At 38.5% G+C, this 19,092-nt stretch overlaps 1 protein-coding gene across 1 annotated transcript in view; it reads left to right on the top strand.

The window, feature by feature from the left end:
• The window catches only part of LOC143638420 (uncharacterized), a 254,715-nt gene that overhangs the window by 187,855 nt on the left and 47,768 nt on the right, over positions 1–19,092 (top strand). The gene's annotated exons all lie outside the window — the stretch shown is intronic.

Below are 19,092 nucleotides of genomic sequence, written 5' to 3'. Positions count from 1 at the left end.
CTCTCTAAGTTACTTAGGGCCACATTACTTGATGAGTCTGGCCTCAAAATTGTGGTCTTCTTGATTCAGCCTCCCAAGTCCCCTAAAGGACTTGGAATTTCTTAGCATGTTTTCTTTCACATCTATATGCCCATGAACTAATTTAGATTTAAGACTTTACTTTTTAGATGATATTCTCATTCAGTATGTGCAAACACAAATTAAATCTTAATTATTACATATATGAGAGGCTTGCATGAAAGTCAATACATGTTTTCCAGAAAAATATTCTGACAGTAAGTTATTACAAATTTTTCTCAAACAGGGTTTGTGGATGTAGCTCAGTAGTAGAGAATTACCTAGCATGTATAAGGTCCTGGGCTTGAGATCCAGAATTGCAAAACAAAAATTTGAGGATCAATTTTATATCTAAACCTCTTTGGGTTTGGAGAAATGCCACTGATTTCTTGAAAGATGGAAGAAAACCTGGATTCCAAGAAGACTCATATTTCCATATTAGTTTGGATACTTATCCTTTAATGAAATCCTCATAATGGAGTGTACCTGGATATATTTTAATTTATGGTTTGGTTTTCCATAAGAATTCCACAAATATAAATAGAAAACAATGCAAAAAAGGTGTTCTTTTAAATATTTTATAATAGCAGTTGTGTGAATAGACCAGATTCTGACATGATAATCAAAATATATAAAATATGTAACTATACAGAATAATTCAAATAGTCATAAGCTCCATCAATTTTCTCCAGAGATTTCCAATGTACTGTACTATGCTGGTAATTTTTTTCAGCTCTCTGAGTTAGTGACAGAAGGTGATCAGATATTAAAACAATCCTAAGAATTCTACCAACTGACATAAATGAGGATCTGCATTTTAAAAATTAGAACAATCCTGCAAAGATAACCCATGCAGGAAGTTCTCCCTGTGTGACTTGTGTGCTTCATCCTCCTTACATCTGGATTCATTAAATAAAAATTCCCCAGGGCACACCTTCCTCAACTGCTGGAAAACGCCATATTACATTCTGTCTATATAAATTATGCAACCCAAATTTCTATCTTTTACAGGTAGATTTACACCACGTTTATTTATTTATTTATTCCTTTGTGAGTGAAGGTAACTTGACTGAATGATTTCAAGATTCATCTGTGGTTTCTTATACATCAGCATCACCTTCTTATACATCAGCATCGCCTTCTTATACATCAGCATTACCTTCCTATTTTATGCTATGTTTAGGACTTAATGCAATATATGCTCTTTGCATATTGTACTACTGAAGATTCCACCCGCTGTGTATATGTATACAGTTTTGATTCTGATGCCTATGCAAGGGGGTCGCCCTGTACCCTCTTGACATAATAAATTCAAGATTCATCTGTGGTGTCCTATGCATCAGAATCATTCTCCTATTTAGTGTTGACTGGAACTCCATGATATATCCAGATTATATCTTCATACATTCATATGCTTGGAAATATCAAACTGTCTCTATCATTGACTATTATAAATATGGTATCCTGAGCAATGGTGTTTAAATAACAGTTGATGTCCCTATATCCGTTTTTTTGTTATATTCATAAAAGTTCAATTGATAGATGAGATGGCAGTTTATAATAAGGGATGTTTACAATCTATAGGCATAAAGTAGATTTCTGAGACTCTTGATTTATTAAATCTGCTCCAGTCTCTCACATACCTATACATGTATGGACTGATTCAAAAAAGAAAGTGATATTTACTACCTAGGGTTCCTTTTACATATCAATCAGAAATATAAAGTTATTAGAGTTGTTGGAGCCATAAGGACAATAACCTGTCATGTTTTTCTCATTTTGAAGCTTCAATGTAATCATTTTTAAAAACTACTTTATGCATTCATCCAACATAGAGAGCAAACACACTATGCCATGATGCGTTGATGCACGGTGGTGTGGTGGCTCAGGTCGAGAACTGACTCATCATGCAACGATTCAACATTGACTGTTTTTCCCCCACAAACATTTCAAAAAGGCAACACTTTGTCTTGCTGTGCAGATGAAAACCAAAGGACTGATGGTGGCATAGCCATTGGACACCATGATCTGGACAGAAAAGCACACAGGGTCATTGTTCCACATGGTTCTTGAGGAGGAGATGATGCAGTCCGAACAGTACATGAGCACAAAACATGCCATGAGCACCAGGATGGCCCTGGTGGCCCTCTAATTAGGGGAGGCTTTTAAAGACAGGCTGGTGCCATGAAGGTGCTGGCACTGCCTCTTATGCCTATGCAAGAGGGTCACCATGTACCCACTGGAGAAGGCCAGGAGCCCTATGAGGAAGACATCCCGTAAGGCACCCAGGACGATAAACAAATGCTTGAGGAAGTAGTTCATGGGTAAGATAGTGCAGGAGTCACTGAGGAATATAAGGCCCTGTGAGGTCCCAGTGGAGTTGTCAACAGCAGAGATGGAGAAATGGGCACTGAAGGACATATAGAAGACCCACAGGAAGAGAAGGGATCTCATGCTGCCCTGTGGGGACTTAGGCTTGAACTTTGCCAAGAAGGAGCTTCTGGGGCTGAGGGTGATGGCCTGCAGGACACTCAGCAGGCAGGTGGCTGAAATGGAGAGGCCCCTCATCATCCTGTAAAAGTAGGCAACTGATTTACATGTGACATCACCCCAAAGCCCTGCCTGAGATGTAAAAGTGTCTGCATCTAAGAACCCCATGGTGAGCAGCATCAGGAGGTGGGTTAGGGCCAAGAGACCAATGATCCACTCGGTGTTCTTGAGCCTCTTGTCACACAGGAACTTGATGACATGGAACAGAAAAAGGATGATGTTGGCCAAGATCCCAATTCCACCTTCAGAGTAAAAGGTGCTTCTTAAGTTAATAACGACATGCACCATGTGGTTTTTTCTCATCTTTTGGGGTAAGAAGTCATGGATTACATGTCTTAAGGAGAAAAGTAAGAAAATGCATTATCACAAATATTAAATTTCATCCCTCTCAGCCGACACTGTTGCCAGGAGGAAAATTTGTTGGCCTATCCCAGTGCCCTCTTTCCCCTTGAACTGAAGTTTTGCTGGCACACCCTGGAAACCATTCTTTCCTCTCTCTTTTCCCATCATTTCCCAATAATGGCTAAATTACATTTAATGCAAAGTACAAAAGTATTTCCTGAGCATTAAAAATGATCACATCTGTCATATATTTCTTATTCACAAGTTCCAATGTTATAGAAAATCTTTCCCTGACACAACCTTGAATCTTTTCTGGTGATAGCTGACTGCAAGGGTGAAGTATGTGTCTTTCCTGTTGTAAGGACTATGTACTTTTGGGTCAGTTGAAATTATAGAGGTTTAATTAGAAGAAAACCCTCCTAAGCAAAGATTCTCAATGTTTTAGGCCATGCATATTTACGTTAGCTTCCTGTTACCTTTATTCTGGTTTCTTCATAAACACATGCATTTTTTGTTCATATATTCACAGAGAAAATGCTAAGTATTGCAACCTCTGAAGTCAGATGGCTTGAATATACCCATATCATCTTTCATTTAAAGGTAAGTATTCAATTTTTAGAAGCCCATGAATCAGGGCTCTGGGCTCATCTCATCTATAAGCTGAACAAATCCTCATCATGTCTGTACATGAGATACCGTACATGAAACAGGATGAAGCATGTTTTCTATTCAGGGAAGGCTTGCTGTGCAATAGGATCTCTGTGGAATTGTTCAATTTTTTAGACTTCTGCAGATCCTCATTCATAGAAATCTCTTAATAGTTGATCATCTCTATCACCAACTCAGAGCGGCTAAAAAATTTCCAGAATTACAATCTGTTGGGAATCTCTGTTCAGAGAAAACTGAGTGTATTTTAGGATGATTTGATTCCCCTACACAGCTACCTATGTTAAGAATTTTTGTTATTGAATCACAATTTGACCTATGTGATCCAAATCCAGTATCAAATACTAGCAGAAATATATTTCAATATTTTTCTACTTAAATATGTGTATCCAGGCATGATGGCACACTCCTGTAATCCAGCAGGTCGGGAGGCTGAGTCTACAGGATTGTAAGCTCAGTGCCAGACTCAGCAACTGTAATACACTTAGCAACTCAGTGAGACCCTGTCTATAAACAAAACACAAAATAGGGCTGGGGATGGGACTTGCTTGTTCAGTGTCCCTGAGTTCAAGCCCCAGTACCAAATCAAAACAACAACAAAAACAAAAAAAACCCTTAAATATGTAGAATCATTGTGGTAAACAGAACCACAAGTAAAATAGATATATATTCACTCCACTTGAGGAATTTATTACAGTGTAAGTATCCAACCTAACTTTGAAATAGGAGTCTCTTTGGGGTCCAAGTTTTCCATCTTCCTTCAAGAATGCAATGGCATTTCTCCCGACTCAAGGTGTCCACATGTAAAATTGATACTTGAGTTTATTATATTGATGCCTCACACATACCAGATACATTTTCTACTACTGAACTACATCTCCATCTCTGATTCTAGAGAATTTTATAATGGCTTACTGGCTGTATATTTTCCTGGAAAACATATATATTTACTTTAACCCAAGCATCTCCTGTAAGTAATAAATGAGATTAATTTGTGTTTTCACATACTGAACCAAAATAACACCTGAATACAAAATCTTTAAGCTAAATTAGTTCATGAGACTATGGATGTAAAAGACACTAAGGAAATCCCAGCTACTCAGGAGGCAGAGACAGGAGGATGTCATGGTCAAGGCCAGATAGCAAGTTGGTGAGACCCTGTCTCAAAATAATAAATTAAAATTGTGCTAGGAATGTAAATCATTGGTAAAGAGCCCTGGATTCAATCCCTGGTACAAAAACCAAAAGTGCTAAAGAAAGCGGACATCTTAAAAATGTGTGAACATTTTTGGTGCCACGTGAGAATTCAGAGTGTAATGTACAGGTTTCCATTAAACACTGAAATGCAGATCTATTTATTTATTATTTTAACCTTTAGATGACATAATATCTGGACTTAGAGAGTCTTGTATTAGAGTTCAATACATATTTACATTGCTTTCTGTACACTTTACAGGGGAATTAACATCTTGATTTTCTCAAACTGTATAATTTCTAAGTGTGCAGAGTCTCAAAACTCTTATTTGGTTACATGTAATCACCTGATGTAGACTCTGGTGGCCACATTGAGCTATAGGCATGAGACCTGCTGACCCTAGCCCTTCAGCTGTGCCCAGGTACCCCTCACCCCTCCTCTGAATCCTCCTTACCCCGCACCTTCCCAGATTCTGCTAAGCTGCACTTCTATTTGGGCAACATGTTTACACTCCCTATATGCGTGAGGACATGCAGTATTTCACAGAAAGGGAAATTCTATAAAAAAATTAGGGTAAAAAGTTCATTTTTTCAGAAATGGGGTGAACAGGCAAAATGACAATTTTATTTTTTCACTCATTAGCATATTTGGTCTGCTCCAAGGACAAGCTTGGGAAAGACACTAGAAGTATTTTACATAAGGGCACATCTGTTAGATGTTTCATGGATCACAGATGAACACAGGCACATGGCCCTATTATTCTATGATGTCTTTGTACATAAAACTGATGCACATCTCTTCTCATATACCTTTTTATTTTAAGGTAATATATGTACTGGTGAAGATTTACAGAATGTCTTTACAATATGTATATTAAACATTGTTTCTGTGAATTGAAAAGATTTAAGTAAAGCTCAGAGTTCCTAGGGTTCTATCTATCTGTCTGTCTGTCTATCTATCTATCTACCTGTCCATATCACACATATATAATCATTTATTTACAACATTCTAAAATAAAAAAAAAATTAAAATGATAGTGCTGAAGTTGCATTCTTTTATGCCATTTCTGGAAAATGGAGACTTTAATTCATTATGTTTAATTGATTTGAAAACATGGGGCCACTCAAACACCTACCATTATAAAATTTATAGAAACATTTTAATCACCTGCCCATCTGAGAATTAGTTAAAATCATTTTCAGTGATACTTAAAAATCTATTCGTGCAAAGTTAGACATTTTGAAGAAAGCATGGATGAGAAGAAGCCATGAATTTCCAGTACCATGCATAAATTGTAACCTCAGTTTATTGTTGCTTTAAAATTACCAGAAATTCTTATTTTTTCTGAAAGTGAAATTTCAGCATAGTAGCAACAAAAAGAAACCTCCTTTCTCCAGTGCATATGAGAGTACGTGAACACACTAACTGTAAAAACTAACTGTGCAAAAGAAGGAGACATCAAGTATTTCTAGAGTTATCCAGGTGTGTTCATATATATATATATTTTTTTATTCCAGGTTTTGTACCTAGGGGAACCTGATCACTGACCAACATTTACAGTCCACTCAACCTCTTTATAAAATTTACATACAGAGTTGTGGTAAGATGCTTAGGGCCTTCCTAGACTGCTGAGGCTGGCTTTGAAATTCTGCTTCTGCCTCAACATTGCCCCTGGAATTATACTCATGCACAACTGTGCCCAGCTTTTGTCCAAAGTTTAGATCACATATTGATGTATTCGTATATCATATGCATCAGACACATAGGCCTTATTCACTTAAATATTATAAGATATGTAAGTGTTCTAAAGGTCAGTATATAGCTATGTCTGTGTTAATATCTCCTTTATATTATAAAGCATTCTGGCGAACAGGAGCTATTCATAAAACAAGCTAAAATAAATCACCAGGCATGTCCTCTCCCATTAATGAGTCTTTCCATTCAGCACAGAAAAGTCTAGAGGCTCAGGGACAAGATGAGAACTTCATACCCCCTGCAATGTGTTCAACGGGCCTCCTCAACTAAGGCACTTAACTCGGTGATGGTACTTGGAAACCTACTGTTTGAAGCAAAAACATTTTTTTTTTAAATGAGAAAGCCAACTATTCTAAAAAAAAATACTGGACATTTCACAGAGGGGGACATAAATCACAGGGAAAGTAACATGGGTTGGGCATGGTGGTGCACATCTGTAATCCCCACAGCTTGGGAATCTGAGGCAAGAGAATTGCATTTTTGAGACTAACCTCAGCAACTTAGTGAGGACCTAAGCCTAATAGCAAGACCCTGTCTCTAAATAAAATGTTAAAAAGACTAGGGATGTGGCTCAGTGGTTAAGCACCCCTGGGTTCAAACCTTGGTACCAAAATAATAATAATAATAATAATAATAATAATAATAATAATAATAATAATAACAACAACAACAACAACAGCAACAGAGGGACATCATTTGTTTTGTCGTTTCCATGTACTTAAGCCCCCCGCCCACTCACATCACCTACTGTATGTTAACTAAAGATGAACAATTGAGTTCTAGGAGGGGGGCTGGTCCTACTTCATGTCACTTTGGGACTGAGGGGAAATTGGGCAGCAAGCTGTACTTTGCATCACAGTTCTAGCTGGGAGACTATAAAGAACACTAGCGAGAAACAGCTTGCACATCAGGGAGGGCACAATCACACCCAGCCAGGTGCTATGCTGTGTGAAAAGCCACTGTGAAATGTACAAGCTACAGGAATATGAAGGAGAAAATCCTGTAGAATATTTGGATCAATGAGTGATCACGATTCCTGAAAAATCTGGTTGATGATCACCAATTGTTTCCATAAATTGTAAAGATTTAAGTAAAGCTCAGGGTTCTAAGATGCGACTACACAATAACAATATTTTGAAATCTGTCTTCAGATTCAATATAAGAAAAGTTACTTTTCTAACAGCAACAAGAAACTCCAAAGGAGCTTCATCACAGACACTAAGCTGTCCCTACTGGGAAACCCAAACATACCTGCAAGAGGATCTGTTTCCCTGATGAAGTCAATAATGACGTGAGTCGAGTCCAATTTGCTTGAAAAAGAAGAAAAGGGGGTAGATTCACACTTGTTCTGTAACTGTGTTTGCATGAAAATATGAACTTAAAAAATGTGAGCCCAGACACCTGAACAGAATGAGGATCAACTTTTCCAAATATTCTCCCTAACAAAATGCCTATCAGACACAACCTTTATGAGGAAAATGGGAAAGAGAATTTTAAAATGAATAATAAAAAGAGACCAGATGAATGGACCAAATGTTCTTCCTGCTCAACTATTGAAAATTATATTCCCAGATCTTTGGGGGGCAAGGAAAAGGAAACCACTATCAGGGTCACTTGTCTTTTCATGTGAAGGGGACAGAGGACCACTGCCTTCTCACTCAAAATTGGCTACTGGGAAGAACACCCAATCTGGAGAGGCACCATTCATTTTTTATTTGTGAGATTAAATGTAGGACAAGGAAGATTTCATGAGAAATTACAATACATGGTTGTGGTAATATAAGGTCACCTCTGTTACTTTTGGGTTTATGTATAATTACTTTTTAGTTTCTCAAAATTTAGAAAGTTACATATGAGGGAGCATTCCATTTTTTTCAGGAACATGAGAAAAGCAAAGCTCAGCATGCCTAATAAAGAGGAGACAGGGAACATGATTACTTCTCTGACTATTTGTATAGGACTAAATAACAGAAAACAGGAACTAGCACAGATAGCATAGGCAACTGTCGAGAGAAAATTAAATAGGAACCTGAAATAGTGGAAATTTCTTAAGGAAAACAAGGAGTAATTTTCTAGTAATTCAAAACTAAAGAATGACACATCCTAGGAAGATTTCCTTCATTGCACTTTACAGAGCACTATTGTCTGGTTGAGCACCGTGGTTATTGCTGGGTGGCTCTTCTAAATCTACCAAACCCTCACTAGGAGACCCAGTTTTCCCCTTCTTCCCTCCTCCCAGAAGCCCATGTACTCACAGCCTACATCCAGGGAAACAGAGAAGAGCTTGGCTGGATGGATGCCGGCCACTTGGTGCACCTGATAATAACCTGAAACATTTTTAAGGAAATGGTGTGGTGAGCTCATCTCTCGGAAGCCTGTCATTTGAGTGTCTATAGTTAGATGACAGGAATCCACTGGGGAGCCTAGGATGATGGAGTCCCCAGTGGATTGTTCCACTTGTCCCTTGATTGGAATCTGTCCTGGATAATAGCCATCTGGGGAGAGAGAGGTGTGCTAAAAATTTCCTCCAAGTTCCTTTGACAAAAAATAATGTCTGTCCCAATCATGTGGAAACCCCAAGTTCTCTCACTTCCATCCAAAGTTCAAATTAGCCCATACCCATTCCACATGTCATGATGCCTGAATTCTGGGCAGAGTCTCCTCGTGCCTCCTGTGGCTCTGAAGGTCCACTGTCTACAATGTCTGATAGGCACCCTCTTCCCCACTCTCTTTTCACGTGGGTCACCTGAGTTTTTGACGTTACTGCTCATGTGCACCAGGACTTCCATACTGAAGATTTCAGGATCCACGCTGTAGCATCTCATGAAAGTGCACTTGAAAGGAAATAGAAAAACAGAGACAGAGCTGGAGATGAAACAGAGACAGAGCTGAAAAATAGAAAAACAGAGACATAGTAGCAGATGAAACATCCTTGAATGCATGGGCTCTCTTGTCCACCGAGGAGGTCCATGGAACAGGGTGTAGAGGAGAGTGTGGCTGCAGAGTATGATTTTATTACACACTTACCGTGTGTGTGTGTGTGTGTGTGTGTGTGTGTGTGTGTGTGTGTACAGGAAGTAGCTTAGCAAATTATAGGCAGCCAATACAATTTCTGGCCAACTGTCCTTACAGAGACCAATCAAGGATTGGGCCATGGAGCAAGTGCAAGGCTGTAATATATGCCCTCACACCTAAGGCTGTGCCTATGGGGTAAGGGTTGTGCCACTCACATGCCTAGCATGGGAGAGTGGCCTGCCACTCAGATTCCCTTAACATGTGCCATGTATGCAGTACTCCATGCACTTGTCCCCACATCTCCTGCCTCTGACTATGCTGCAAGGATTTCAGCCAGCATTGCTGTTTTTCATTCCCCAGCCTTCACAGGATTACATAAGTGTCACACAATGCAAAAAAATATATTATCACTATTATAAACAATAGGGCCAGGGTGATAGCATTACACAATTTAGTTAATTTGGCTATCAGGTTTTCCCAATGTTCAGTCAATCCCTGGAAGAAAGAGGAGGTTGTCAAGATAGACACCTTCATCTCATTGGTTTTGACAATTGCCATGGTAAGGTTATGCATGGTCATAACATAGTCAGCATCCCAAGCCCCCTTAAAATACTGAGAAAAATGGGAGAAGTGTAAGGTTACATTTTCAGACACAGCATATTGGGTGACACAAATGCTATGGAATTCAGGGTCACAAGTGAGATATGCATCATAAATAGAATATCTAGTTGTTCCTGGTGGAGGTCTAGTTCTTGTTGAATGACTAAAATAGCAGCTCAGGACAGTTTATTTAGGTCATTTTGAATGGCAAGGGCTTCTATAATGGCAGTAGACACCTTGTTCATGGTCTGAGCTGTCTGGACACTCAAAGTAAGCAAAGCAGTGACAATGGCTATGGTGGCAATGGTAGCTACCAGGGTGATAATCCAAGCAATGACGAGGCTATTTGCATGCCTTGTCCAGTGCAAGATCTCCTTCAGAAGGTTCTTCATCTCCATGTGTGAAGGACCCCTCCATTCTCTGGTCAGGCTCACTGGAAGCCAGATTGCTGGGGACACTCTAAGGATAAATATAATTTTTAGTTTTCATAGCAGGAGTTAGACAATTTGTAAGCCAGAAGGATGTATTGACTGCACAAGAGATCTCTGTATGATTGATATTTATGTCATCAGTATCATTGATGATTAGCATGGCAAAGGGTGGTGTACACAACTTGTGCATCCTGGATATGGATGAAATTTGCCACAAGGCAAATCCATGGTCAGAGTCTGGACTCACTATAGACCCATTCATCCAGCCAGCTGCTGCCCATTTGATGGAGCTAACAGCTAGCAATATAGGTGTGATACCCATTATGCCATACTGAGTTCCTGCATAACAGTTGGTAACAGCTTGTCCCATGAAGCAGGTACTGCAGTGGCCTATATGGTTTTGGGGAATATCAGCTACCTTCCAGAGTTGCACCAACCCAGGTGCACAGATGTTGTTCTTCCCCAGAGAAGTTCCTCTTATCAAGGAGATGAGGTATGGAAGTGACACGTTGATTCCATGGGATGCTATCATTATCTGAGGGGGGCTTTGCAAAAAGCATTGTTGGACATGTTGGCCACAAGGCTTTCTTTCATTTGCCATGGGGGAGTCTATAGCTATAGGTAGCACTAACTATAACTCTAAGGTCAGTGAGAGATAGCCCAACATATGCCTGATTATAGTTATCTACAACAGTTTCATGGGCAATAGTAAAACAGAGGGGACTGCCTGAATCATAGGTCTCATTATCTACTATGGAGAAACAAATGGGCAGAGTTGGTGTGGAAATGCTGGCATTCCAGGGTATAGTCACCTCCTGGATGGATAGCTCAGGATCAATAAGGTTGGAATTATTAGAGTAGCACTTAAGTAAAGCCCCTTCCCAATTAACCATTGCTAAAGGTGGTGGCCTAGAGACTGATGTTCATTTTCTTGGATAAATATTCTATAGTGGGATGGCTGAGACCAATGTTTGTGTCCTCCCTCGATTTGCTCAAAAATGTAAGCGTGTAACATTTTCCCATATCCCCACCAACACTTAAGTGCCATTCTCACTGGAGTGAGGTGAGATCTCAGTAACGTTTTAATTTGCATTTCCCTTATTTCTAGAGATGTTGGACATTTTAAAAATATTTTGTTGCCCATCCGTATTTCTTATTTTGAAAAGTGTTTGTTGAGCTCCCTTACCCATTGTGATGGATTGGGTCATGTGTTTTGTTAGGCCTAAGTACTTTGAGTTCTTGATATATTCTGGACACTATTTCCCTGTTGGAGGAATAGCTGGCAAAGCTGTTATCCCATCCTGTATTTACTCTGTTCTCATCTGTCATTATTTTATCCGATGTGCAGAAACTTTGTGATTTGGTGGAATCCCACTTGTTGATGCTTTATTTCATGAGCTTAAGTGTTCAGTTAGGAAGCTGGTGCATGTGATGGGATGCTGACTCTGTGTCTTCATCTAGCAGTTGCAAGGTTTCCATTGAAATCTCTTAAGTTTTTGATCTCTTTTGATTTTGACTTTGTGCAGGTTAAAATACAGGGATCTAAGTTTATTCTTCTATGTAGGGATATCCAGTTGTCCCAGCACAATTTATTCAAAAACTTTTCTCTGATATTTATGATTGACACTTTTGTCAAGTATCAAAAGGCTGTAAATATGGGGTTTGTCTGCACCTTCTATCCCATTGATCTTTGGGTCTTCTTTGATTCCAATACCCTGCTGGTTTTGCTACCATAGCTCTCTAGTTATAATTTGAGATTGGGTATTGTGATGCCTTTGGTATGAGTTTCCATGCTCAGATTGTTTTGACTACAGTGGAACTCTTTTTCCTCCAAATAAATTTTAAGATTTTTTTTTTTTTACTTTTATGGAGAATGGCCTTAGTATTTTGATGGAAATTGCATTGAATTTGATTATCATTTTTGATTATGTGACCATTTGACTGTATTAATTCTGCCCATCAAGAACATGAGAGATCTCTGGTCTTTTGAGTTTCTCTTCAATGTCTTTCTCCAGTATTCTAGTTTTCATAGTAGCAATCTTTCAACCTTTGGTTAGATTAATTCCCAAGAAGTTTTTGAAGCTATGTGAAGGGGAGTGGCTTTCCTGATTTCTTTCTTAGAAAAAGCTATGATTTTTGAGTATTGACCTTGTATCCATGTCCTTTGTTAAATCCATTTTGACACTTTGGCAAGTATCAAAAAGCTGGAAGTATGGAGTTTGCCTGCTCCAGAAGTTTTGTGGTGGAATTATGGGGGGAAGTTCCAGATATAGTATTGTGTCATTAGCAGACAGTGATAGTTGACTTCTTTTCCAATTTGTATGCCCCTAATTTCTTTCTCATGCCTGATCACCCTGGATAGAGTTTTAAGACCTATATTGAATGGAAGTGGTGATAGTGAAAATCCTCATCTTGTTCTTGATTTTAGAAGAAATACTTTCAGTTTTTCTCTAGTATGTATGATGTTGGCTATGGGTTTGTCCTATAAACTTTTTATAATGTTAAGTTTCTTGAATCCCTAGTTTTTCTAGTGTTTTTAAAATAAATGTACACTGTATTTTATCAAAGGCTTTTCTGTTACTATTGAGATGATCATAGAATTCTTGTTATTAATTCTATTAAGGTGGTGATTTATATTTATATTTATATTTATTATTTGTGTTTGTTGGACTGGACATGCATCCCTGGGATCAAACCTTCTTGATAGTTATGTATGATCTCCCTAATATGTTTTTGAATGCTGTTTACTAATATTAAGAAATTTTGCATCTGTGTTCATCAATGTTGGTCTATGTTTTTCCTTTTTAGATGGTTAGTCTGATTTTGGCATCACAGTTATATTGGACTCATAAAATGTGTTTGGGAGCATTGATTCTTTTTTAATTTCATGAAATAATTTAAGAAAGACTGGTATTATTTCTTCTTTAAAGGTCAGGTAGAACTCTCTTTAAAAGCCCTCTAGACCTGGATTTCTTTGAAGGTAGGCTTCTTTAAAAAATAAATAGATAGATAGGTAGATAGATAGATAGATAGACAGACATCTCAAGTGGCTTTTATTTTTATTTATGTGTATGCTGTGCTGGAAAACAAACCCAGTGCCTCACACATGCTAGGCAGACATGCTACTCATAAGCCACAACCCCAGTACTCTTTCTGAGACTTTTAATTGCTGTTTCTGTTTAATGATTTGGTATTTCTGTTTTGAATCTCTATATTCCTGGTTCAGTTTAGGCAACTTTCATGTATCTATAAATCAGCCAATACCTTCTAGATTTTTGAGGTTTGGGTGGTGTAAATTTTGCAAATTTTTTTTGTTTACCCACTTGATCGCACAAGAGTCTGTGGTGATAGTTCATTTTTATCTCTGATTTGTTGATTTGGGTCTTTACTGTCTTCCTTTTGATTGTCTTAGCCCAGAGTTGATCAATCTTATTGGTTATTTATATTTGTTCTTTCTACTTATACAATGAGAGAGGAGTGTGTTTTGGCACATGGTACGTACCCAGAATTTAACTTTTTCTAATTAGGATCCCATTATTTTGGATAAAAGTGATGTGGAGTTGCTCTTGTTGTATACTTATATATGAACGTAGGAAAGTTATGTCTCATTCATTCTACTGTCCTTCCTATTCCCATCCCACTTTCTATTGCTATTCTGCCTTTAGCTAATCCAATGAACTTCTATTGCTTCTTCCCCAATCCCTTATTATGTGTTACCATCCACACATCAGAGAGAATATTTAGCCTTTGGGATTTGGGGATTGGCTTATTTCACTTAGCATAATAGTCCCTAATTCCATCCATTTACCAGCAAATGGCATAATTTCATTTTTTAATGTGACTGAGTACTATTCCAACACCTAGATTGATTCCATAGCTTAGATATAGTGAAATGAGCTGATACAAACATTGATGTGGCTGCCTTACTGTAGTATGTGGAGTTTAAGTCCTTTAAGAATATACTGAGAAGTAGGATGACTTATTGAAATGATGGGTTTATTCTACATTTTCTGAAGAATCTCCATACAGATTTCTATACTAGTCACAAAAACTTGTAGATCCATCAGTAATGGTTGAGTGAAACTCCCCCGCCACACACACACACACACACACATCCTTGTCGACATTGATATTTGCCAAAATTCCTTGTAAACTTAAAAAGTTGTAAACATGTTTTCTGTTTCAGAATATTGACATTACCAATATTTTAAAATAAGTCTCCAGCAGTTCTGGGAGAAGAGAGAATTTTTTTTTAAAGTAAATATTTTTATGGGGGACAGGCATAGTGATGCACACCCATGACCCTACCAAAAATCCTGACATCCCAAAAATCTAAGATTAATGTGCATAAATATTATTTTCCCAAGTTTTAGGAACTTGTATTCCTGGATATTTTGTCTCCAGGAATGGAAAACAGGCATCATTTTTTCTCGTTAAATATCCTTGCAACCTCACTGTCATGCACCTAAGTGGTTGAGTACAGGGTCAGGATTGACTCAATTCACTTGTAATTTGTGAAATTAGTTTTGGATAAGAAATGCTTCGTGAGAGAAATCCTAGCAGATGTTTTGCAGTAATGCAGGGTCACCCTGTGTAAGTTTTGATATAGAACCCAACTTCCTTCTAAGGTCTTTGAAACTTGGAAAAATTATACAGTATACAGAGACACGCATATCCATAGTATTTCTATTTGAGTCATGATATAGTCAAAATATACACAAATGACAATGGCACTTTGTATTTAAACTGCCTGAAAGCAGGAGGTTGTCTTAAATGCAGAGCACGCCCTTCAAAATCAGCTCATCAGGGGCCCTAGAACACAGTGGAAGCACATTGCTTCCCGAGACCCTGGGACCCAGAAGACAACAAGACCATAATTTTTTAAAAAAAAATTTTAAAATTTGTTTTACTTAGTTACACATGACAGTAGGATGCATTTATGCACTTTGATATCTCCTACATAGATGGGATACACTTTTTCTCATTTTTTCTGAGTGTACATGTTGCAGAATCATATTGGCCATGCAATCTCATATATACATACAGTAATAATGTCGGCTTCATGTTACTATCTTTCTACCCCCACATTCCCTCCGTATCTTAAAAATGTAAACAAAAACAAATAAACAACTTTTTTTCCTCCAAACGTTATACATGAAGACCAAATCATTTTTCAAGAGTGGAGTTAAAAATGACTTTTTCCACATTTTTTTATTCATCCACAGGGCATACACAAATAGAATACATCCAGGATCCAGACAAATCAAAACAGAAGTTGTCCAGGACTCAGTTAAATGACAAATGATGGGAACCCGGACTTGCAGATCAAAAGGAAGAATCAAATGCATGTAAAATGCCCAGGAGAACCCAAGATGCTATGTTTGACCTGGGTGGTAAAGAATGGCAGCAGATATGTGTCCATCCATCCCTTCTGCTCAGATCCCATTCTTTATTGGACTTTGCTTACAAAACACAAGTACAATGGTGATATTTATCAGAATTTCTCAAGGGCCGTGACAGGCACCCAACCAGGCACACGGCACCTTCCACAGTCATGGTGACTTTTCCTTTCACATCATCACCCTCCTGACTGCTGTGACAGGACCTCACCTCGTGGTGGCTCTGATTGGCATTTCCTTGAGAATTGATGGATGTTGAGCATCTTTTCTTTGCTCGTTGGCCACATACGTGTTTTTGCTTGGGTGGGATATCTATTCATATCTTCTGCTGTTTTTAATGAAGTTATTATATGTTTTACTAAGTTCTGAGGTTTTAATAAAGGTTATTTTTGTGTGTGTGTGTGGTGCTGGGGACTGAAACCAGGGCCTTGTGCTTGCAAGGCTAACACTCTACCAACTGAGCTCCATCCCCAGTTCCAAACGTTGAAAATCGACCTCTTTCCTGATATATAATCAGAAAATGTGGTCTTCATCCTGTATGTTATCTGTTGACAGCTTACTGTTTACCTTTCTGTACAGAAGACTTTGAGTTTCATGTCATCATATTGCTGACTTTGCTACCTGTACTTTTGGCGTGATATCCCAGAAAATAGTTTCCTATTCCAACGTCATGAAGATTTCCAACTGTTTTTTTTTGGGGGGCGGGGGACAGGATTCACAGATTCAGGTCACACATCTACATCTTCAATCCATCTCGACTTGATCCTTGTGTGTGCTGTAGGACAAGGGTCCATCATTTTTCTTCTGCATACAAATATCTGTTGACAAGACTATTCATACTACATTGGCTATATATGGCAGTGCTTTGAAGGATGCCTCCATGACGTTGTATGAGGACGTTTACCAAGACACCCTGTTCTGTTCCACTAGTTTATAGGTTCACTATTATGCCCACTATACCATAATTTTTTTTTCTTTCTTCCTTTTTTATTTCTTTTGTATGTAGGTGTGGTTTTCAAGTATTGGTGATGAACCCCAGGGCCTGTGCATGCTAGGCAAGTGCTACATCTCCAAGATCCATCCCCAGCCCTAATACACTGTTTTAATTACTATAGCTTCAAAATATGTTAAAAAAATTGGGTGTGGTTCCATCAGCTTTGTTGTTTATCAGGGTTGATCTAACTATCCAGGGTCTTGTAGGGTTGCATGTGGATTTTAGCTACCTCATTTCCTATTTCTGTAAAATATCTTCCTGAGATTTGGATAATTTTGATATTGATTCCTCACATCATGAATACGATGCATGTTTCCTCTGATTCCTGTTTGCTTTAATTTCTCGCATCATTATAGTTTTCTGGGTAGAAGTGTTTTCTTTCCCTGGCCAAGTTCATGCCTCGGTATTTTGCTCTTTATAATGGTTTATTGTGGAGATTGTCTTCTGAATTTTCTTTTCACATATTTTGTGGCAATTGTAAAGAAACAAAACAGAATTCTTGGGATGTTGCCTTTGTGTTCTGCTGAATGCCTCTCAGAATCCTGAAAGGAATTCCGTGGGATCTTTAGTGTTTATACATATGTGAACATGTCACTCATGAGACAGTGTCTCTCCTTCTTTGGAATTTGTATGCTGTTGGGTGTCCCTATAATTGATCCGCATGTACTGAGCCACCTGTGTCCCATGGGTAAACCCCAGGCCTTCACCATGGATGATGCTTTCAACATGTTGAATTTGGAGGAGATCAAGATGGTTTGATGCTAATTGTTCAATGTGTAGCCCTCCATCATGAAGTCGTGTGTCTCTGGGCTGTTTTTGGAGAGGTGGGGGTGTCTTGTGTTACTGATTCACTCTTCTCCATCAATACTTGTTTGTTCCAGTTTCCAACCTCAGTGTTCTGAGGTTGTGTGTGTCTAGGGTTCTCTTTTTCAATCTTGTTGTGAATGGAAACGTGTTGATTCACATCTCTGCGACATCCTCCTGATGTACCCCCAAGTTCTAATAGGTGGTACTTTGATCCTCGTTTTTTTCTCAAGGAAATTTCTGATTCCACTTGTGAGTTCTCCATGTGTGACTGGATAAATGGTGTTGTTTCATTTCCATGTAGTTGGGATTGACAGTTTTCAGTCTTTAATTTTATCTTCACTCTATGGTGCTTGTTGATATACTTGACAGGATATCAGTGTCCTTAAGATCGAGGAGGCTTGTTTGTGACCTGGTGTGTGTCCTCTTGTGTGCGCTGCTCCAAGCACATCAGAGTACTGTGTTCTGCCTGGGATGTTCTGCATGTCTCTTGGGTCCTTTTGTCCTGGTATACAGGTACACCTTGATGTGCAGTCTAGGATTGTGCTGCTGTTATTGTGATCTCAGCCACCCAATATCAATTGATTGAGGAGTTTCATTGGTTCAGACTTAACACCTATTCATAATAACTTAAACAGCCACTTTGTTTTGTTCTGTAATCCTTTGGACCCCTTCCTACTCTTTTCTATATTCCTTTCTGATTTTTAAAATGTTTAATCTCATACTATTTGCTTCCTTTACTACTTACATTTTTTATAAAGACCTTTGATTTGAGAGTATTTTATATTTCCCTAATTTTTCTAATTAAATAGAATATATGACAAGTGCATAATTTTTGCAGCACTGCTGTGATGATTGGTAAACTTCCACGTGTGACTCACTATCTAAACCTGGTGTTCTGACCGCATGCACCTCTCACCCAGGAAGCCTCAACATGGGAGCTACCCACTGTGATGCTGAACGTCTTTGGAAGGCTAAGCATCCCACAGTGGTGCCTATCAGTATCCGCATGGAGAACACCTCTCCTGGGAGAGGCTGAGACCAGAAGTGAGCTTCTCAAAACCAATCTTCACATCCCTGGGACAAATCAGCTCTGATGTTTCAAAGCTCACCAAATGACCCTGCGGCACATTTAGAGTCTTATCCCTTACTTTACAGTTTCACAAAGAATGTTTTCCACAACTGAGTTGATAATTAAAAACACGTTTATGAGGATAAAATATATATAACATAAACATTCTGACCACTTTTCAGCAATCAGTCAAGTGGCCTTGAATCTATTCA

Source organism: Callospermophilus lateralis, chromosome 20 (assembly GCF_048772815.1).
Source record: "Callospermophilus lateralis isolate mCalLat2 chromosome 20, mCalLat2.hap1, whole genome shotgun sequence".
Lineage (NCBI taxonomy): Eukaryota > Metazoa > Chordata > Mammalia > Rodentia > Sciuridae > Callospermophilus > Callospermophilus lateralis.
Note: the sequence above shows the minus strand (reverse complement) of the source record. Positions and strands in the feature narration are given on the sequence as shown.